This window comes from Molossus molossus, unplaced genomic scaffold, assembly GCF_014108415.1.
Source record: "Molossus molossus isolate mMolMol1 unplaced genomic scaffold, mMolMol1.p scaffold_m16_p_16, whole genome shotgun sequence".
NCBI lineage: Eukaryota > Metazoa > Chordata > Mammalia > Chiroptera > Molossidae > Molossus > Molossus molossus.
Window position 1 is genome coordinate 24,859,003 of NW_023425351.1, and position 24,374 is coordinate 24,883,376.

At 37.7% G+C, this 24,374-nt stretch overlaps 1 protein-coding gene across 1 annotated transcript in view; it reads right to left on the reverse strand.

The window, feature by feature from the left end:
* The window catches only part of CPA6 (carboxypeptidase A6), a 313,464-nt gene that overhangs the window by 233,637 nt on the left and 55,453 nt on the right, over nt 1–24,374 (reverse strand). The gene's annotated exons all lie outside the window — the stretch shown is intronic.

Consider the following 24,374-nt stretch of genomic DNA (forward strand, 5'->3'; position numbering starts at 1 on the left):
AAGAACATGCAAAGACATTTGAAAACATGGAGGCTAAATAGCATGTTATTGAACAATGAATGGGTTACCAAGTAGATCAAGGAAGAAATTAAAAACTTCCTGGAAACCAATGAAAATGAACAAACAACAACACAAAATGTATGGGACACAGCGAAAGCAGTTCTGAGAGGGAAGTTCATAGCACTACAGGCCTACCTCAAGAAACAGGAAAAATTTCTAATACACTATCTAACCTCACAACTTAAAGAACTAGAAAGCAAAAAAAAAAAAAGAAAAGAAAACCCCAGAGCAAGTAGAAGGAAGAAAATAGTAAAGATCAGAGCAGAAATAAATGACATAAAGAAAATTAAAAGGATCAATGAAACAAAGAGCTGGTTCTTTGAAAAGATAAACAAGATTGATGGACCCTTATCTAGACTCACCAAGAAACAAAAAGAGAGAACCCAAATACACAAAATTAGAAATGAAAGAGGAGAAGTAATAACTGACACCGCAGAAATACAAAAGATCGTTAACAAATATTATGAACAATTATATGGCAACAAATTTGACAATCTAAGAGAAATGGACAAATTTCTAGAAACACAAAGTCCCCCCAAAATGGACCAAGAAGAGATATAAAACTTGAATAGCTCAATAACACCAAAAGACATTGAAGATGTAGTCAAGACTCTCCCTGCAAACAAAAGCCCAGGCCAGTACGACTTCACCGGAAAATTTTACTGAACATTTAAAGAAGAACTAATACCCATTCTCCTCAAACTATTTCAAAAAATTCAAGAAGAAGGAAGACTTCTAAACTCATTTTATGAGACCAGCATAATTTTAATTCTAAAACCAGAAAAGGACACAACAAAACAAAACAAAAAAACAGAAAAAAAACTACAGGCCACTATCGCTGAAGAACATAGATGCCAAAATTCTAAACTAAATACTAGCAAATTGGATACAGCAATACATCAAAAGAATTTTTCACCATGACCAAGTTGGATTCATCCCAGAGATGCAAGGCTGGTACAATATTCTCAAATCAATAAATGTGATACACCATAGAAACAAAATAAAAGATAAAAATCATATGACCATATCAATAGACGCTAAAAAAGCATTCAACAAAATCCAGCACCCATTTCTGATACAAACACTCAGCAATTTGGGAATAGAGGGATCATATCTCAACAAAATAAAGGCTGTATATGAAAGACCTACAGCCAACATCACACTCAATGGGCAAAAATTAAAAGCATTTCCCTTAAGAACAGGAACAAGACAAAGATGCCCACTTTCACCACTCTTATTTAACATAGTACTGGAAGTCTTAGCCACAGCAATCAGACAGAAAGAAAAAGTAAAAGGGGTCCAAATTGGAAAGGAGGAAGTGAAACTGTCATTATTTGCAGATGACATGATACTATATATAGGAAACCCCAAAGACTCCATCAAATATTTACTAGACTTAATAAATGAATTTGGCAAAGTAGCAGGATACAAAATTAATGTCAAGATATTGATGGCATTCCTATACACCAATGATGAATTCACAGAATGAGAAACTAAAAAATAATCCTATTTACCATTGCGGCCAAAAAAATTAAGATACCTAGGAATAAACTTAACCAAAGAAGTAAAGGACCTATTTGCAGAAAACTCCAGGTCATTGAAAAAGGAAATAGAGGAAGATATAAAAAAGTGGAAGCACATACCTTGTTTATGGATTGGAAGATTAACATCATTAAAATGTCCATACTACCCAAAGCAATCTATAGATTACATGCAATCCCTATCAAAATACCAATGACATACTTCACAGAAAAAAACAAATATTCAAAAGTTCATATGGAACCAAAAAAGACCTCAAATAGCCACAGCAATCTTGAAAAAGAAAAACAAAGTCTGAGGGATCACATTACCAGATTTCAGGTTATACTACTAAGCCACTGTAATCAAAGCAGCCTGGTACTGGCACAAGAACAGGCATATACATCAATGGAACAGAATAGAGAACCCAGAAATTGACCCAAGACAATATGTTCAATTAATATTTGACAAATGGGGCAAGAGCATACAGTGGAGTAAAGACAGCCTCTTTAATAATGGTGTTGGGAAAATTGGACAGCTACATGCAAAAAAATGAAACTAGACCATCAACTTACACCATACACAAGAATAAATTCAAAATGGATAAAAGACTTAAATGTGACTCATGAATCCATAAAATTCATAGAAGAAAATGGCGGCAACAAAATTTCAGACATCATACGCAGCAGAATTTTCACTGATCCATTACCTAAGGCAACAAAAACAAAGGAGAAAATAAACACATGGGACTACATCAAACGCAAAAGCTTCTGCACAGCAAAAGATACAATCATCAAAGTGGAAAGGCAACCAACAGTATGGGAGAGCATAATTGCCAATGATATATCAGATAAGGGGTTAATTTCCATTATATATAGAATGCTCATACAACTCAACAAAAGGAAAACAAAGAACTCAATTAAAAAATGGGCAGAGGAACTAAATAGACACCTCTCCAAACAGGACATACAAATGGCTAAGAGACATATGAAGAAATGCTCAACATCACTAATCATCAGAGAGATGCAAACTAAAACAACAATGAGGTATCACCTCACACCTGTCAGAATGGCCACCATCAATAAATCATCAAACAACAAGTGTTGGGGAGGGTGTGAAGAAAATGGGACTCTAGTATACTCCTGGTGGGAATGCAGAATTGAAAACATTATGGTGGTACCTCAAAAAGTTAAAAATTGAACCATTTGACCCAGTGATCCCACTTCTAGGAATATACCCTAAGAAGCCTGAAACACCAATCAGAAAGAATATGTGTACCCCCATGTTTGTAGCAGCACTATTTACAATAGCTGAGATCTGGAAACAGCCCAAGTGTCCATCAGTAGACGAATGGATAAAAAAGCTGTGGTACATGTACACAATGGAGTACTATGTAGCTGTAAGAATGAAAGATCTCTTATCCTTTGAGTTGAGATGGAGGGACCTCGAAAGTATCATCCTAAGTGAAACAAGCCAAACAGAGAAAGACAAGTATCATATGATCTCACTTATTTGTGGAATATAATAAACATAACAGTCTGAGGAATGGGGTAGTCCCAGAGACATGGAAGTGGGGTACAGACTGACAATCCCCAGAAGAGAGGGTGGTGGGGGAGAGATGAATCACAGAACTTATGTGCATGTATGCTGAACAATGGACATGGACAACAAAGCTGGGGACAGGGCAGGGAGGGAGGCGGAGGGTGGAATCAGTGGAGGAAAAAGGAGTAACATTTGTAACAAAAATAAATAATTTTTTTTATTCTCACTCAAGGACATTTTTAATTTTTGTTCAGATAGATCGGGAGGGAGAGAGAAGAAGAGAGAGAGAGAGAGAAACATCGAAGTGAAAGGTACACATCAAGTGGCTGCCTCCCCCACAACCCACCATGTCCAGGGACAAACTGCAACCGAGGTACAAGTCCTTAGCGGGAACTGAACCCAGGTCTCTGGACAGCAGACTGATGCTCTAACCACTGAGCAAAAACAGCCAGGGCTAAATAAATTAACTTAAAAAAATGGAAAAAAAAATATGGTAGAATAGGTAAAAGCAGTCCTCGCCTCCTCCCACAACCACTAAAAAATACAACTAAACTACAGAAAAACCATCATTCAGAACCACCTGAAATCAAGCTGAATGGAAGTTCTACCACTATGAAATTAAAGAAGAAACCTCATCAAGACTGGTAGGAGGGGTGAAGGGGAGGATGGGCTGGTCCCACACCCACATGTGGTAGATAAAAATCAGGAGGGCTACCTCAGCTGTGAAGGTCTTCCCTGAGGAACAAGGTGTCCCTGTGCCACACCAGGTCCTCCAACTCAGGGTTTCAGTGCCAGGAAGAGAACTCCCCATAACTTCTGGTTGTAAAAACCAGCAGGAATTGAGGCTGAGAGACTGAGGCTGCTCGAGTCCCAGGTAGTTCCTCTTCAAGGGCCTTTGCATGGACCTACTCAGACTCACTCTCTCTAGGTTCCAGTGTGGGGAGGCAAATTGAAAGTCACCAGAGACATACAGGGAAGAACTGAGTTGTTTGGCATTGAGGTTAGAGTTGGAAAGGAAGCTTTCTCCCATACAGACATGCTGGTGGAGTCCTTTGGGGCAGGCAGCTGGGCGCCATATCTGGGACTCCAGCAACCTAGGTGATACTGTTTGCCCCACCCTGGTGATTCCCTGAGGCCCTGCCCCACCAAACTTCTGGGCCCACCCAGGCTGTTTCCAGTGGTTTTACCATAAGACTGGCCTGTCTTGGCTCCTCTTTCAGATTTTCCTAAATTTTCTCAAACCTGCTGCATCTTGTCTCAGCGAGCCCCATACCTCTCACCAAGTGGCCCCAAGCCTGGCTTTAGAAGCAGCCAGCCTTGGGCCACAGCTTGGCTGTGCCTGGGCACCTCTAAGCCCAGCACAAGAAGCAGCCATCTGCAGATCACTTTGTAGCTTATGCCTGGTGGCTCTGAGTAGAACACGGGCAGTGGCTGACCTTACCCCAGAGCCAGCACACCCAGTGAACAGCTTCAGAGCACATTGAAGCACCACCACCCAACAACCTCCACAAGCAACACACTCAAGGAGTGGACTCAGTGGGTACCAGCCCTGCTGAAGTAAGTCTTGCTCTGTGTGGTGGGCCCCTGCACAGCTTATCATCCAAGGCAGTCAGAGATCAGTGGTCAGTGGGCACAGCCAGTCCTTGCCACTGATCAGCCCGAGTAAATCTTTCCTATTGACGTACCAACAGCAATCAAGACTCAATTACAACAGAAGGGTATACAGTCCCCACTAGGGGTGAACCTCAAGGGTCCAGCTGGAGTGATCAGGAAGGCTGTACCACTGGACCCCACAAGATACCTACTACAATAGGCCACCCTGCAAAGCCTAGGAGACATAACAACTCTACCCAATACATGGAAACAAACACAAGGAGGCAGCCAAAATGAGGAGACAAAGAAACATGTCCCAAATGAAAGAACTGAAGTCCAGGAAAAGAACAAAACAAAATGGAGATAAACAATCTAACAGATGCAGAGTTCAAAACAGTGGTTTAATGACACTCAAAGAACTTAGTGAGGACCTCAAGAGCATAAGACCAGTCAGAAATGAAGAGTGAAATGTCAGAAATGAAGGAGGCACTAACTGAAATAAAGAATAATTTACAGGGAATCAATGGTAGAGGAGTAAAGTTGAGAAGCAAACCAGCAATTTGGGATACAAGGAAGCAAAAAACACAATCTAAACAGAAAATTGGAAAAAGAATAAAAAATAGGGATAGTGTAAAGAACCTCTGGGACAACATCAAGCGGGCCAACATTTGCATCATGGAGGTACCAGAAGGAGAAGAGAGAGAGCAAAAAATTGAAAATGTGATTGAAAAAATGATGACAGAAACGCCCCTAATTTGGTGAAGGAAACAGACAAAGAAGTTCAGGAAGTACAGAAAGTCCCAAGCAAGATGAACCTAAAGAGGCCCATACCAAGATACATCATAGTCAAAATGCAAAAGGTTAAAGACAAAGACAGAATCTTAGAAGAAGCAAGAGAAAAGCAGTTTGTTACCTACAAGGGAGCTCCCATAAGACTGTTAGCTGATTTCTCAAAAGAAACTTTGCAGGCCAGAAGGGAGTGGCAAGAAATATTTAGTGATGAAAAGCAAGAACCTATAACCAAGATTACTCTATTCTGCAAAGCTACCATTTAGAATCGATGGACAGATAAAGAGTTTCCCAGACAAGATAAAGCTAAAGGAATTTATTGCCACCAAACCAGTATTATATGAAATGTTGAAGGGTCTTCTTGAAGAAGAAGAAAAAAATATGAACAATAAAATGACAATAAATACATATTTATTAATGATTGAAACTATAAACAAAATGAACCAGTAAAACAGAAACGGACACATAGATACAGAGAACTTTTTGTTGGGTGCCAAATGGGAGGGGGTTTAGGAAGATGGGCAAAAAAAGGTGAAGGTATTAAGTACAAATTGGTTGTTAGACTGAAGAACCTCAGAGGGAAGGGGAAAGAGGGTGGGAAAAGATACACCAAAGAACTTATATGCATATATGCATAACCAATGGGCATAACCAGTGGGGAAGGCAGGAGGGGGATGGAAGCAGGGAGGAGGGGGTCAATAGGGTAAAAAAGGGGTGGCATCTATAATACATTAAACAATAGAGATGAGTTTAAAACATAAAAATTAAAGTTTATACATAGATAAAACTAAGCTATAGTGTTAAAAGTTAGGAGGCTGGTTATTCTTGGGAGGAGGGACAGAGCCTGTGAGAAACTCAAGGTAACTTGTAGGTGCTGGTAATATTTTGTGTCTTGGTCTGATCATCAATTTCATAGGCATGTTCACTTTCTGAAAAGTCATTCAACTTAACATATATGGTTTGTGCACTTTTTGGTATGTTATACTTATATATTATACCAATAAAAAGTTCACATTAAAAAATAGCTCCAAACATTCCAAGAACCAAAAGTATTTTGCATGTATTCTATTCATGAAAGCATATTGATTAAACATTCCTTGGTGTTATCCTGCTTTTCATAGAAAGGACGTTTTTGCCCAAATTAAACATATGCCTTTGTGTTAAAAATCTTACTTGATATCTGGAAGGGAAAACACTCTTGAGACAAAATGTTTCCAGGTATCTGTTTTGAATGGATTTTAATGCTTCTGAAAGTCTTTATGATAATGTGCTAAACCAAACATTTTCAATTTTATATCATGGACTTGAATACTACTATGCTTTTTACTTCTAAAAGATCAACAAATGCTAATTAGTTTGATATTTTAGGATGCGAGAGTGAAATCATTTTGTCTGTGTATAGTAGTGAAGGTGCAAAATGCCCAGGGGTATCCACAGCTGTCTTGCTTTCTATGGATAGGAAGCCATAATAAAAAACTGCTTAGCCAAAACATCCTCCCCAAATTAAGCAGCAAGCTACCGAGTTTTATAGTTTGTTCTTGTATAGATGTCTGTCTACTACTTGGAGAGCATTTCCTTATATAGTTCAGCCTAATATTAGGCTTAGATCCAAGGATGTTGGGATCTAATTGCTCATTTCCTCTGTAAGTGGTTCAGCATGTTATTACTTGGCTACAATTGTTGATGTTGATCATAACATAGACTTGGAGGTGGGGTGTAGTAAGGACTGTGTGTTGTTTTTGATGGTAACCATGGAGCATGAGGCATACATATAAAACTAACTTGCATGCAGGCTGGATTTACAGCTATTCATTGTTCTTTTCTAAAGATTATGTTAAAATGTATTTCCCCAGGTTTCCTATGTTTATGTCAGTCTGAACAGAGGACTAGATTAGATGAAGGTGACGAACGCCATCTGTTTCTCATCCAAACCAAATGTAATTTAACTTAACAAATGTCTGAGTGCTTGCTGCTTTCAAGGCAATGAAGTAACCTTATATGTTTTCACATAACTACATGTGAACCAACGTGAAACACATACATATACATACATGGAAACATCTATCATCAAGAAAAATAATTTAAGTACAGATTCTTTTTTATATGGTTTCATTTTAAAAATTACATATGTAGATATGACCTGACTTCCAAGTTCTAGCCCTATATCTTCATCTGTGTGCTAGGCATTTTCATTCTGAATGGTCCTCTATTACCTCAAAAGGAGCATATCTAAAACTCAAACTTTTACCCCCAGTACTAACTGGCTTTCCTATTTTAGCAATCATATTTACCATCAATCTTTCAGTTATCCAAGGTCCAAAGCTTTTACTCTCATTCTGGTTTTAATTTGCATTTATCTAATGGTTAACTATATCAAACTTTCTTGTGTGCTAATTTGACCATTTGTGTATCTTCTGTGGTAAGTGTTCGTATCTTTTGCCTTTTTTTTTTTTTTTTGCTGAGTTTTTTTTTTTTTTTTTTATTTTATATTTTATTATTCTTGAATTTGAAGAGTTTTTAATATATTCTGGATACAAGTCCTTTATCAAATGTATGCTTTGCAAATATCTTCTCAGTCTGTGACTTGTCTTTTTATTTTCTTAACAGTATTTTTTCCAGGAGCAGAAGTCTTTAATTTTAATAAAGTTAATTTTGTTCTTTCTTCTTTTTAAACAAATTGTGCTTCAGTATCAGATATTAGACATCTCTGCTTAGTCCAGGGCCACAAAGATTTTCTCCCGTTTTCTTCTAGAAGGTCTAAGTTTTACATTTAGGCTTAAAATCCATTTTGACTTAGTTTTTATAAATAGTACAATGTATGGATTTTTTTCATAAGAATGTCCAGCACCATTTGTTGAAAAGATTTTTCTTGCTTCATTTTCTTTGTACCTTTGTGAAAATTCAATTGAGCCCAGGCAGATTTTGCTCAGCTATTAGAGTGTTGGCCCATGGACCAAAGGGTCATGTGTTCGATTCTCAGTAAAAGATGTGTACCTGGGTTTTGGGTTCAGTCTTCTGCCCCAGTCAGTGTTGTGTGGAAGGAAACCACCTCTGCCTCCTTCCCTCCTTTCCACTCTAATATATATATATGTGTATGTGTATATGTGTGTGTGTGTGTGTGTGTGTGTATAATCAATGAAAAAATATCCTCAGGTGAGCATTAATAAGAACAGCATTCAGTTGGCCATATACTTGTGTTTCTATTTTAGAACTGTCTATGGAGTGCTACTGTGCTATTTATCTTTTTCCCAATACCATACTGTCTTGATTATTATAGTTTTTTAGAAAGTCTTGAAATCATGTACCATTAAGTCCTTCAACTTTGTTCTTTTGAAAAATTAGCTTTTCCAAGTCCTTTTATTTGCACATAAATGCCAGAAGCATCTTGTTAATTTCTAAGAAACAGTATATATTTATTAGGATTTAACTGGGATTGCACTGAATCTATAGATCAATTTGGGTAGAAAAAATTTGTTTTATTTTGTTCCTCTGTATATACCATGTCGTTTTCCTTGAGTCTCTGTTAAGATTTTCTCTTTATCCCCGGTTTTAAGCAATTTAATTATGTTGTAACTTGGTGCAGTTTCCTTTGTTCTTGTGTTTCAGATCTGTGAGTTTAAGTTTTAATTCAATTTGTAAAAGTTTTTTGGTTGTTATTTCTTCAAATATTTTTCTGCCCTGTTCCCAACAATCTCCTTTTTCTGGCCTTTGGGAACTTCCATTATATGTATATCAGGCTGCTTCATATTATCCCATAGTTTAAAAATGATCTGGTCATTTAAAAATTTTTTTTTTCTGTATTTCAATGCCATGTCTTCAAGTTTGCTAATATTTTATTCTGCCTTATCTAATATGATATTCATTCCATCTAGTGTATTTCATATTGTAGACATAGTTTTCATTTCTAGAATTTAAATTTGTGTCTTTTTAGTAATTTCCATGTCTCTGCACATGATCAATCTTTTATCTACCTTCTTGGACATATGGAATACTGTTATAATGACTGTTATATTCTTATTTACTTATTCTATCATTGGTGGGTCTATTTCTATGGATTAATTTTTCTCCTTTTTATGGCTCATATTTTCCTACTGTTTTGCATGTGTGGTAATATTTGATTAGATGACAGACATTGGGAATTTTACCTTTTTGGGTCCTGGATATTTTTTGTATTCTTGTAAATATTTTTGAGTGTTGTTCTCAGAAACTTAGTTACTTGAAAACAATTTTTCTTAGTCTTACTTTGAAGCTTTGTTAGGCAGGATTGACATAGCCTCTATTCTATAGCTATTTTTATTCCTCCACTGAAGGCAGAACCTTCTGAGTACTCTCTCTGGTGTCATGTGACTTATGAGGATTTTCTACTCTGCTCCTTGTGAAGATTAACTATTCCTGCCCTATCTGAGACACAAAGATTATTTTCCTCTAATCGTTTTGGTGGTTCTTTCTCTAGGTTTGGGTAGTTTCTTCATACACATTTGCTGATTTAGAGGGTCTCTGAAGATTCAATAGACCCCTCTGCAGATCTCTGGAACTCTCTCTCTCTGTAACTCTCCTTTCTCATACTCTGCTCTATAAATTCTTTCTGCCTTGGACTTCCAGTTTGGTCTCCTTAACTCGGGGAGATTGCTGGGCTCACCTGAGTTCCCCTTCCATAGCTGCCTTCTGGAAACTCTCTCCAGTCAGTAAGTTGAAGCAATCATAGTGCTGGCCTGCTTTGTGTCCTCCCGCTGTGTGATTGCTGCCCTGTCATGTCTGATATTTTCTTAGTTGTTTTAGGTATGAGGTTATATCTAAACCCTGTTACTCTATCTTGATCAAAAGTAGTTGTTTTGCTTTTTTTTTTTCTTTCTGTGCCTTTTTAAACCTCTTGTGTCAACCTTTGTACAACTCACCTCACATATCACAATATCACATTATGTCATCATCTGACACCTGAAATACTATCATAATTGTTCTAACTATTCTCCCTGTTCTTGGATTTTGCAAGTTATTCTAACTTATTCACAATATATTTTATATACTTTCTCTAAACTAGTGAAAGCTCCCTTTTGCCTTCAGGATACAATTTAAAGTCCTAGTCTGGCATGCAAGATCCCCACAATCTGACCTCCATTTACATTTTCAGTCTTACTTTTTACTATTCCAGCAAGCCTGAACTAAACAAGGCTTCCCAACATTATTTGTGTATAACAGTCTCTTTGCCATGTTATATTCTCCCCAAGAGAAACATTCTCCTTTATGTCTATTCTTGGTAGGCAAGACAGTAATTTTATAAGTAACTTAACAACTTACCTTAGTAAGTTAATAACTTCTCATAACAAAGCTCAGGAATTCAGGTTCTTTTCATTCATAAAAATTAGTTTTTAGTAATGTCTGCTTTTTTTCCCCATTAGGTGATATATATTTTGTCATCAGAAGTTTGTCTTAAACATCATTACTCTCATGCTTAAGCTTATCACTATGCCAAGTGTTTTACAGAAGTTTAATAAATATTTCATGCTCATTCTCTGTCTTGTTCATGTTCTCTCACTAAAAATTGTAAATATAAGTGTCCTATCCCTGATAACCTGCTAGCTCATCATAGCTTCAAGGTGATGAGCTGTAGGAACTCTTCCTTTAAATTCTCACCTCTCTTTGCAACAACATAGAAGGACCCTTAATTTACTGTGGCAAGTAAATTAAGTCAGACAAAGAAGGACAAATACTATATGATTTCACTTATATGTGTAATCTAACAAACAAAACAAACAAAAACAACACAGAAACAGGCTCACAGATACAGAGAACAAACTGATGGTTGCAGAAGGGAAAAGGCTCAGGGGATGAGAAAAAAAGGTAAAGAGAAATAAGAAATACAAACTTCCTGTTAATAATACATATCATAGAAATGTAATAATGTACAGGGAATATAGCCAGCAATATCATAGTCACTTTGTACAGTGACAGATGGTTACTAGATTTATTGTGGTGATCACTTCATAAGGTATATAAATGTTGAATAGCCGTGTTGTACACCTGAAAATAATATAATATTGTATGTGAACTATGCTTTAATAAACATGAAAAATAAAGTTCTTACCTCCTTTACCATGTCCCCCTCAGGAACAAATCATGAATAGCCTCGCATATGGAATGATTTTATGACATGCTGTGGAATGCCGATGAAGCACCTGATTGCCAATGAAACAGCATAAACACTTCAGCCTCTCTCCAGCTCAAGACTGACCTGAAATCTGGGAAACCTGGGCTCTAGGACAGGTCCCAATCAGCTTCAACCCCAGAGAAACAGGAACTTGCACACTTTCTCTCAGGAATTGTGGACACCCAAAAAGCAGGGTTCTTTTTGGCTGTGTATCCAGATATGTCAAACAATTCTCAGTACCCTAAAGAGAGTTTATTTTCTGTCTTTTACACTGAGATTTTCATCCATTCTCCTGATGTAGCTAGTCCAGTAGTTCTTAACTTTTTATGTATTGTAGCATACATTTAAAGATCAGAATTGTTAACTATCATGATGTAATAACAGCTCATGGTGCCTGTAAAGGAATCCACAGTTGTGATTCTCATGGTGCTCTGGAACTGTTTCCTAGTTTGTGGTATATGCCACCATACCCTTGAGTTGTCCTGAGGTGACCAAAGGCATTGATCTTTATCTTGACCATTCTTTCTACCTAGAATGCTCTTCTCCCAGACACAGGCATTGCTTACTCTTTCACTTTATTCATAGCTCTAATCAGTCACCATTTTATTGGAGAGGTCTTTCCCAACCTCACCAGCTAAAATAGCACTCAGCTTCTACCATTTTCTTTCTATTTCTTTGTCCTGTTGGGTTTCATTATAGCACTTATAGCCACTTGATACATTTATTTACTTGTTGGTCTGTCTCTTCTCCACAAAATTATAGGTGGAGCTTATGTATCTAGAATAATGCCTGCTACATAGTAGATGCTCAAAAAAGCACTTGTTGAATTAACGAATGAATGGCTAGAACAATTTTTGCTTTGGTTGCTTTCCTTTAGACCCATGAGGCAAAATTCTTTGGTTAACATAGTCTTTTGGTGCCAGCAGAGCATTCCACAAATCTCTTGTACTCTGTGACTTCTCTCATCAAGCAATACCCATATGAGTAGCCAACATGTTGGCTCAGCTCCACTATCTGTTTGAGAGAGAGCACCATGACCTAAGATCAACTCATTGGGATCTTTTGCTGGCCACATTTTCCCCTTAGCCTGGCTGCTGCCACCCATCTGTCATTTAATTACTCACTTCTCATATAAAAGCTGGTTCAGCATACACTAATGCTAAAAATGTTTTACATGTACATATATGATTAAACAAAATGGAAGCAAGAATTATGTACATACAACTGAGGAGGAGGCTAGTGGTGATAGCAGGAACTGTGAGCTTCTGGGTCTAGGGTCTAGTCCTGCCTGACCACAAGCCCAGTCTAGATTGCAGAAGAAGCTGTCAGAGTCTTTCCTTTAGTATGTAGGCTTTCAAGTAAAACAGTAATAAAACAAAACAGAACTCTATTCAATTTTGTGTTTATATTGTTTAATGATTGTGCTCCAATGTGGATTTTGTGATTTAAAACTGCATAAAAGAACAGTTTATGTGCAGAGGTTGTTCTTAGGGGACATGTTGGCTAAGGAATAAATTTATGAACACAAGTTAAATACATAAGGGGAGAGGTTGGGAGTGGCTTCTCAAAAATATAAAAGACATAACATTTAAGGAGTTGGGGGTAGAAAAAGACATAGAACTAATTTTTACACAGTATTGAAGAGTTCAGAAAAAGAATTCTGAAGAACAAAACTCAGTTAAACTAAATTCCACATATAATGGATACCCACATAGATTCTTAGTCTGGGTCTTCAGAGACCAAAGAATCTCATCATCTACTTAAAATTGCCTATACTTGTCAGGGATCACATTTCTCCTTAATTCACAGAATCAATAGGAATGTCCCACAAAATGCATTAGTGGACAGAAGGGTACCAGATAATTACAGTGACCAAGTCATCTCAGTTTGTGCAGGACTTTTCCATTTTAGCATTAAAATCCCCATGATCAGGGAAACCTTTCAGTCCCGAGCAAACTGGGATGATTGTCACCTTTCGGATATCTATTTGTAGGACTACCAGACTCAAGTTATCAGATATGACCCAGGACTGTTCTCTGGGGTTTTGTGGTCATTGTCTGATGTACCAAGAGAAAAACCATAGACTCAAGAGTCAGAGGATCTGAGCCAGATGAGGCAGTTTTAGGGTCTTGCACAGGGTTTTTTTATTTTTTATTTTTTGCTCAGATCCTATTTTTGTTGTTTACTATCCCTGTGACCTTTTGGAAATCGCTGAACTATTTTGACTCTCTGCTCATAGAGTTGTTGGTTGTATGAATTAAATATGCAAACATGGAAAGTACTTAGTGCTATGCCTGGTATTTCATAACAAGCTGCAACAGATGGTAGCTCATCGTTACCAATGTTGTGGCTTTGGAGGCAAGGGTTTAGGTTCTGGCTCTTTCATTGCCTATTATTGTGACACTGGAAAAGTAATTTCACTTCCTTCAGCCTCAGTTTCCTTATCTGTAAAATAAAGATAACTATAGCAGTTCTCCTTGTCGCTAAGGGTTCTTGTAAAATAAGTTAAAGCAATGTGGGTGAGGAGCAAAGTAAACTGTAAAGCATGAATCAAATGCAAGTATTCAAGATGTACTTTTGTGTCCATGTTGAATAAAGAGCTAAATTTCCTGAAATAAAATGGTAACAGCAGTTCTATTTAGTTATAAAACTCATCATTTAGCATAGTATGTGTAGTTCTGGTTGTTTCACTTCAAGAAAGACAGAAAATATTTCACTAGGTCTAGAGAAAGGTAACCAAAACAGCCAAAGGGACAGAAGAGATGTAGGATGGCCAGATGATGACTCAAGTCTAGGAAACAATAAACGACGTAAAAAAGTTAACTCTAGAATTGTTTGCCAATCCCCTCCCAAAAGAGAATACTCTTAGATTTTTGAGAATATTCTCTGATTTTAGGGCAAATACAAGGAAGTACTCTTCCTTAATGCATCTATAAACTCACAGGGCTCATGAACTCAAGCTTTAAAGCCTAGACACATGAACAACCTCACAAAGTTCTACCTTATGGTGGACTTCTCATGCATGTGTTAGTTAATCATTTACACTCTATATCCTTAATTCTGGGTTGTTTCAAAGAAACCACTTTCAATATCAACTTCAGTTTATGCCCCAATCTGGAAATTTTTTTCTATCCCACTTTCCATGATACTGTACAGCATTGTCCTAGTTTTTAAAAATTTGTTTGGATGAATAATTCTAATATTAATTTGTTTATCCATCCATTTATTCATCCATCTATCCATCCATCCATTCATCCATTTCTAGAACAAATTCTGGACATTGCAGATAGAGAAGTATATAAGATCTAGTGATTAAGGAGGCCCCATAGACTAGTACAGTGTTCTCATATTGTATTGTAATAGATTGTCCCATCAGTTGTCGCAATCCTACTCATTATTTTTAAAGATCTTGTCTTAACATCACCTCCTCTGTGAAGCATTCCATAAATTTCATGTACTAAAATTCACAAAAGACTCAATAGGAATCCTCAAACCCTTTGTTTTTGGAAGTTACTCTCATGCCTGGGTTTCTAGTCATAGACATGCACATATTGCTCCCACACTTACTCAGAACATGGATGTAAGCTTAAGTATAGGAACTGTTGTTACTCATATTTGTGTTACTCATAGGTATTCAATATTGATCAAATTCTATGACATTTCATTGGGTAGTTAAGACAGGACTGGCCCTGATGGAATATTCTCATGTACTTATCAATTGCCAATACATCAGAGGCTAATATACTTAAAATTGTCAATGGCAGCAGAAATAAATAATTTAGACTAACATGAACCAAATATTAGAAGTTTGTGTTTTTAATTAATTAATTTATTTTTGTTACACATTTCTCCTTTTCCCCCCACTTATTGTCCCCTCCCCCTCTGTCACTGTCCTGTCCCCAGCTTTGTTGCCCATGTCCATTGTTCATGCATACATGCATATAAGTTCTGTGGTTTATCTCTCCCCCACCACCCATTCTTCTGGGGATTGTCAGTCTATACCTCATTTCCATGTCTCTGGAACTAGCACATTCCTCAGACTGTTATATTCATTATATTCTACAAATAAGTGAGATCATATGATACTTGTCTTTCTCTGTTTGGCTTGTTTCACTTAGGATAATACTTTCCAGGTCTCTCCATGTCGTCTCAAAGGATAAGAGATCTTTCTTTCTTACAGCTGCATAGTACTCCATTGTGTATATGTACCACTGCTTTTTAATTCATTCATCTACTGATGGACACTTGAGCTGTTTCCAGATCTTAGCTATTGTAAATAGTGCTGCTACAAACATGGGGGTACACATATTGTTTCTGCTTGGAGTTTCAGGCTTCTTAGGGTATATTCCTAGAAGTGGGATCACTGGGCCAAATGCAAGATCAATTTTTATTTTTTGAGGTAACACTGTATTGTTTTCCATAGTGGCGGCACCAGTCTGCATTCCCACCAGCAGTGTACTAGAGTCCCCTTTTCTCCACACCCTCGCCAACGCTTGTTGTTTGATGATTTGTTGATGGTGGCCATTCTGACAGGTGTGAGGTGATACCTCATTGTTATTTAGTTTGCATCTGTCTGATGATTAGTGATGTTGAGCATTTCTTCATATGTCTCTTAGCCATTTGTATGTCCTGTTTGGAGAGGTGTCTATTTAGTTCCTCTGCCCATTTTTTAATTGAGTTCTTTGTTTTCCTTTTGTTGAGTTGTATGAGCACTCTATATATATTGGAAATTAACCCTTTATCTGATATATCATTGGCAATTATGCTCTCCGATTCTGTGGGTTGCCTTTCCATTTTGATGATTGTATCTTTTACTGTGCAAAAGCTTTTGAGTTTGATGTAGTCCCATGCATTTATTTTCTCCTTTGTTTCTGTTGCCTTAGGTGATGGATCAGTGAAAATTCTGCTGCATGTTATGTCTGGAATTTTGTTGCCAACATTTTCTTCTAAAATTTTTATGGATTCACGAGTCACATTTAAGCCTTTCATCCATTTTGAGTTTATTCTTGTGTATGGTGTAAGTTGATGGTCTAGTTTAATTTTTTTTTTTTTTTTTTGCATGTAGCTGTCCAATTTTCCCAACACCATTTATTAAAGAGGTTGTCTTTACTCCACTGTATGCTCTTGCCACCTTTGTCAAATATTAATTGAGCATATTGCCTTGGGTCCATTTCTGGGTTTTCAGTTCTGTTCCACTGGTCTATATATCTGTTCTTGTGCCAGTACTGGGCTGTTTTGATTACAGTGGCTTAGTAGTATAACCTGAAATCTGGTAATGTGATCCCTCCAACTTTGTTCTTCTTTTTCAAGATTGCTGTGGCTATTCGAGGTCTTTTTTGGTTCCATATGAACTTTTGAAGTATTTGTTCTAGTTCTGTGAAGTATGTCATTGGTATTTAGATGGGGATTGCATTGAATCTATAGATTGCTTTGCATAATATGGCCATTTTAATGATGTTCATTCTTCCAATCCATGAACAAGTTATGTGCTTCCACGTTTTTATATCTTCCTCTATTTCCTTTTTCAATGACCTGTAGTTTTCTGCAAATAGGTCCTTTATTTATTTGGTTAAGTTTATTCCTAGGTATCTTAACTTTTTTGCCACGGTGGTAAATGGGATTGTTTTTTTAGTTTCTCTTTCTGTGTGTTCATCATTGGTGTATAAGAATGTCATTGACTTCTTGACATTAATTTTGTATCCTGTTACTTTGCCAAATTCATTTATTAAGTCTAGTAAATTTTTGATGGAGACTTTGGGGTTTTCTATGTATAGTATCATGTCATCTGTGAATAATGACAATTTTACTTCCTCCTTTCTAATTTGGATCCCTTTTATTTTTTCTTCCTGTCTGATTGCTGTGGGTAAGACTTCCAGTACTATGTTAAATAAGAGTGGCAAAAGTGGGCATCTTTTCCTTGTTCCTGTTCTTAAGGGAAATGCTTTTAGTTTTTGCCCGTTAAGCATGATGTTGGCTGTTGGTCTTTCATATATGGCCTTTATTATGTTGAGATATGATCTCTCTATTCCCAGATTGCTCAGCATTTGTATCAGAAATGGGTACTGGATTTTGTCGAAGGCTTTTTCGGCATCTATTGATATGATCATGTGGTTTTTACTCTTCATTTTATTTATGTCGTGTATCGCGTTTATTGGTTTGAAAATATTGTTCCAGCCTTGTATCCCTGGGATGAATCCCACTTGGTCATGGTGAATAATTTTTTTTATGTATTGCTCGATTCGATTTGCTAGTATTTTGTTTAGGATTTTGGCATCTATATTCATCAGGGATATTGGCCTGTAGTTTTCTTTCTTTGTAGTGTCTTTTTCTGGTTTTGGAACTAGAGTTATGCTGGCCTCATCAAACGAGTTTGGAAGTCTTCCTTCTTCTTGAATTTTTTGAAATAGTTTGAGAAGAATGGGTATCAGTTCTTCTTTGAATGTTCGGTAAAATTTTCCCATGAAGCTGTCCAGGCCTGGGCTTTTATTTGCTGGGAGAGTCTTGATTACATCTTCAATTTCTTTTGGTGTTATTGAGCTGTTCAAGTTTTCTATCTCTTCCCAGTTCAGTTTTGGGGGACTATGTGTTTATAGACATTTGTCCATTTTGCTTAGATTGTCAAATTTGTTGCTGTATAATTGTTCATAATATTTGTTAACAATCCTTTGTAATTCTGTGGTGTCAGTTATTATTTCTCCTCTCTCATTTCTGATTTTGTGTATTTGAGTTCTCTCTTTTGTTTCTTGGTGAGTCTATCTAAGGGTTAATAAGTCTTGTTTATCTTTTCAAAGATTCAGCTCTTTGTTTCATTGATCCTTTGAATTTTCTTTATGTCATTTATTTCTGCTCTGCTCTTTACTATTTTCTTCCTTCTACTTGCTCTGGGGTTTTCTTTTTTCTTTTTGCTTTCTAGTTCGTTAAGTTGTGAGGTTAGATAGTCTATTAGAAATTCTTCTTGCTTTTTGAGGTAGGCCTGTAGTCCTATGAACTACCCTGTCAGAACTGCTTTCTCTGCATCCCATAGATTTTGTGTTATTGGGTGTTCATTTTCATTGGTTTCCAGGAAGTTTTTAATTTTTTCCTTGATCTACATGGTAACCCATTAATTGTTCAATAACATGCTATTTAGCCTCCATGTTTTCAAATGTCTTCGCATGTTCTTGTTGCAATTGATTTCTAGTTTCATGCCATTGTGATCTGAGAAGATGCTTGATATGAATGCAATCTTCTTCAACTTGTAGAGACTTAGTTTGTGCCCTAATATATGGCCTATCTTTGATAATGTCCATATGCAGTTGAGAAGAATGTGAATTCTGCAGTTTTGGGGTAAAATTCTGTGTAGATATCCATTAAATCCATCTGATCTAGCGCATCATTTAGAGTCTGTGTTTTCTTGTTAATTTTTTGTCTAGAAGATGTATCCAGTAATGTCAGTGGGGTTTGGAAGTCCTTTGCTATGATTGTATTGCTGTTGATTTCTCCTTTGAAGAGCTCCAGAAGATTTTTATATATATTGGTGCTCCTATATTGGGTGCATATATGTTTACCAAGGTTATATCTTCCTGTTGGTTAGATCCTTTTAATATTATGTAGTGACGTTCTTTGTCTCTAGTTGTGGTCTTCATTTTCAAATCTACTTTATCATATGTGAGTATTGCTATCCCAGCTTTTTTTGCTTTCCGTTTGCTTGAAAGATTTTTTTTCATCCCTTCACATTTCAATCTAGGTGAGTCTTTTGTTGTGAGGTGGGTCTCTTGTAAACAGCATATATTTGAGTCATGCTTTCTTATCTAGTCAGCTACTCTGTGTCTTTCTATCAGAGCATTCAAACCATTCACATTTAAGGTGATAATTGATATGTACTTAGTTATTGCCATTTTTGTTTAGTATGGTTCTATTTTCTTCCTATTTCTCTACTAAATACAGCAGTCCTTTTAGCATATCTTGCAGCGCTGGTTTGGTGTTAATATATTCCCTTAGCCTATTTTTTCAGTCTGAAAAGCTCTTTATTTGACCTTCTATTTTGAATTTTAGCCTTGCTGGATATAGTAGTCTTGGATTCAGATCCTTGTTTTTCATGACCTTGATCACTTCATGCCACTCCCTTCTGGCCTGTAGTGTTTCTGTTGAGAAGTCAGCTGAGAGCCTTATGGGGTTTCCTTTGTAGGTAACCTGTTGCTTATTTCTTGCTGCCTTTAGGATTCTCTCTTTGTCTTTAATTTTTGGCATTTTAATTACTATTTGTCTTGGTGTGGGCCTGTTTGGGTTCTTCTTACTTGGGCCTCTCTGTGCTTCTTGTACTTGAATGCCTTCTTCCTTGGCCAAGTTAGGAAAGTTTTCTGTCACTATTTCTTCAAATATATTGTTGAATGCTTGTCCATTTTCTTCCTCTTCTGGGACTCCTGTGATGCGAATGTTATTACATTTCCAGTTGTCCCACAGTTCTCTTAAGCTGTCTTCCTGTTTTTAAATTGTTTTTTCCTTTTGGTTTTTGATTGGTTGGTTTTTCTACCCTGTCTTCTAATTCACTGATCTGGTCCTCAGCTTCCTCTACTATGTTGGTTAGTCCTTACAATATGTTCTTAATTTCTGCTATGTCATTCTTCATTTCCACTTGGTTGGTTTTCAATGTTTGTATATCTTTACTCATGGTGCTGATGTCCTTACTCATGCTGTTGAGCTTCTTCAAGATCATGGCTCTGAACTCTACTTCTGATAATAATGCTTAGCTGCATTTCATTTATCTCATGTTTGACAGAGTTCTCTTGTTCTTTTATTTGGGATTGTTTCTTTGTTTCACCATTTTGGCTATCTCAGTGGGTTTGGGAGCCTGCCAATTTTTTCCTGTGGGTTTTGGTGTTCTGCTGTTTGTGGCTCCCTCTACTGGGTCTGGGTGGACCTGGGTCAGCCTGGGTAGACCCACGTTAAACACCACTGTCAAGTCTTACTTTCCTGGGTAGATTTTCAAGTCCAGGAAAGTTTCAGTTATCCTCTAGCTTTTTCCTGGTGGCTAGTAGTCTCAGTTACTCAGTGTTTTGGAATGTAGCCCTGGTGTTCTGAATAAGAGGATTTCCAGAGGGTGGGATAGATGCTGGTTATTAATGAGCCTCAATTTGCATTTCTTGCCTCACTTGGGAAAGGCTGAATCTCTGGGGAGCCTGCTGCTTTTCCCCACAGCTCGGGAAGGAGCACACTGGCTACCATTCTTTGTAGCCTCAACTCAGCAAAAACTGAGTGCCCTCCAAATCCTGGGTTTCCGCACAGAGTTTCAGCCCAGTCTGCCCTCCTGCTGCGGTAGCACCCAGCTGAATGACTGTGGCTATTTTAGTGCTCTGTCCTGGCTCTCTGTGCTGTGGAGCAGGTTTGGTCTTTATTCCCCAAGGGCGCTGCTCACAGCTAAGACTGCTGCTGTTGGTGGGCTCCCAGCCTGCTACCATCTTGTGCCACTGCAGATCCTACCAGTGTCCCTGGTTATATGATCCTGTCGTGCTGCTTTTTGTTGCTTTTTTCCAAGGTTTTGTCTTTATTTTAGTTGTAATTCCTGTTTGGTCCTGGGAGATCATCTGCATAGCTTTTATTCACTCTGCCTCCATTTTCATATCCTCTAAGCCTATCTTGTGCGCAGCTGGGTCACACAGGCCTTTCTGGTGCTCCTGCACCCTGCAAGTCCTGCAGGTAACTGGATTGCACAGTCCCTTTGGGGACCAGGCTCTATGCCTATGTTATGGGCTGCTAGGTTACATAGGCCTCTCTGGTGCTTCAGCACCCCGCGGGTCCAGTGGGTAACTAGATTGCATAGTCCTTGCTGGGTCGCACAGGCCTCTCTGGTGCCCTGCACCCTGTAGTTCCAGTGGGCAGGCAGCTGGATAGCATCAGTCTCTCTGGGGCTCTGGCTTCCCACTGCTCTTGTGAGCTATTGAACTGCACAGGCCTCTGTGGAGCCCCATGTCCCGCCGCTGATGGTTGGGGAGTGTTACTGCCCTGTGGGGCTCAACTCCCACTCAGCTTTTGCTGTAGATTTTGGGGATGGGTCTCAGCTGCTGGTCTGTGCTTCTGTTGCCTGAGGATGTATGTCTGCTCCCCAGCTTCTGTTGTTGGGGCTATATCTGGAGTCTGATTGGGCTGCTACTATGGTGGATGGTGCTGGGCTCTGGGCTGTCTGTGGCTTCGGAGACCAGCACCTTGGGAGCTCCACTACTGTGCACTGGTCTGTGTTGACACAGAGTGTCCACTGGTCCGATGGTTCCAGGTGTGCTGGTGGGCTCAGGATGCTGGGCCCTAGCAGCTCCCATTGCCTCCTCCCTGGGGAGACCTGGGATCTTCCAAAATGGTGGGACCTTCCTGTGGCACTGGGAGAAGTGCCCTGAAGGGCAGCTTACTGTGGTATCTGGCTGCTCCGTCCACAGCACAGGAACTTTCTGCTTCGCGGCTCTGCACTGTGGGGTTTGGTCGTCCACCTTCACATCCACTCACACACTTGCTCACTCTCTCACACACTTACCCTCCCTCTGGTCCTGTCCACCGCCATCTATCCAAAAATTAGAAGTTTTAAAATCTGTTTTTAATAATTGTCACCACAGCATATAAACAACATGTTAAGAAACTTGGTTCTAGCAATCTTTTGAAAATGTGTGATATTTTTAGTCACACATTCAAATGAGCACACCAGTGCTTATTCAAAGGTATATTATTGTAACCCACAACTGTTTGTGAAGCAATATTAGTGTTCAGGAGTCTGAAGTTAAAGAATCCTATTAAGAGTACTATCCAATGGTCAAAAGCAACTATAAACCACCCTATCAAACCAAGTAGCTGATATAGGATACATTACAACTGGTAATTATAGAAGAAAATCCTTATTAAGTTAAAAATACATCTCAGAAAATATCATGGTGAAGCAACAGATTAAAAATGTTTTGATTCAATATATACTTAACTTTTGGATAGATTGCAGGATGCCTATTACATATTCAAATATGATATATATTTCAACAACAAACGCCAATGAATACAAACTTGAGATGGCAAATTTAACTGTATAATATAGTTGGTATAATACAAGTTTATTTACAATAGGCTTACTGTATAAATCATTTTTTAAATGAACAAAATAATAAAAGACAAGTGACTAATGTCTAAACAGTTCTCCCTGAAGGATAAAACTCTGTCCATTAATTTGAAAATTACATTTTGATAATTGCAAGCATTTGTCATTCCCCCCCCCCTTCACTTGACAATACAAAAAAGAACCGAACAAAAACAAAGAAAACAAGAGGAAATTCACATAAGAACCAAATATTTTTCTCTTCAGTTTTTTGAAATAAGACATGTTGGCCTCATATATCTGTTTAGAGTTCGTATTATGGATTTACGTAAGTGCATAGTTTATGCCTGTGGCTGAGATTAGTGATGTTCATTGATAATCTTTGCTTTCTCTCCCCCCCCCCCCTTTTTTTGGCATACCATAGAGTATACTTTATGTCTAGGTGGCCCTGGGTGACCAGTCTGGTCAATGGTGGGTAGAAGTGATGTGTGACTCTTTCAGACCTGGCTCCTGAACTTGCCTTGAAATCCACATCACCTTCTCTTTCCTCATTTGCTGAGGGGTACAAAGCATCCATTACAAGATTCTGAAGCCTGAGAAGGTGGCAGAAAAATGAAAAGAGCTTGGATCCCTGAATGACTCTGTGGAATAGAGCATCCCAGCCCCAAAACTGTCATGAGCAACAAACAAATCTTGAGTGTTCTGTGATATTTAAATACATGTTATTTAAATTTAAGATTTTATTATCTCTATTAAATATATTACCAAGCTACTTCATGTATTTCCACTTTTAAATTTATCTAATGTTTTATTTACCTAGCACTTTGAAATGCTGAATAGATGTCAGGAAATTGACTTTTAGTGAAAATAACCATCCATAGATGAATAGATAAAAAAGAGATGGTACATACACAATAGAATATTACTTGGCCATGAAAGAGAATGAAATCTTGCCATTTGTGACAACATGGATGGCCTAAAGGGTATTATGCTAAGTCATATAAGTCAGAAAAAGAAAAATACCATATGATTTCACTTACATGTTAAATCTAAAAAAAAAATATAAACAAAACAGAAACAAACTCCAATACAGAGAACAAATTGATGGGCACCAGATGGAAGGAGAATTGGGGGTCTGGGTGAAAAAGGTGAAAGGTTTAAGAAGTACAAATAGGCAGTTATGAAATAGTCACAGGGATGTAACGTACAGCATAGGAAATATAGCCAATAATATTGTAATAAATATGTATGCCAGATGGATACTAGACTTACTGGGGGATCAATTCATAAGCTATATAAATGTTTAATCACTGAAACTAATATAATATTGTATATCAATTATAATAGAAAAATAAATTAAAAAAAGAATATAGCCAAGTATTAGTACAGCCCCTCTTTAGGAGGAAAATATTACCTGCAAGGACCAAAACATGAACTGATAAAACAAAACCCCAAATAAGTCTTTGGCACCAACTCTACAATTTCTTTTGGTTGATAGAGAATAATTCCCGTAGGAACTACACTGGAGTTGTTTAATTAACACATCACATTTTTGTCCTAGTGGTTGCCTGGGCAGGGATGAGAACCAGATTTCAAGACCAAGAGAGTGGTGAAACTTGAGTGTAATGAAGGCATATTTCACTGTTCAAGTGTGAATTATGTGATAGTAGCTGCTTGAAAATA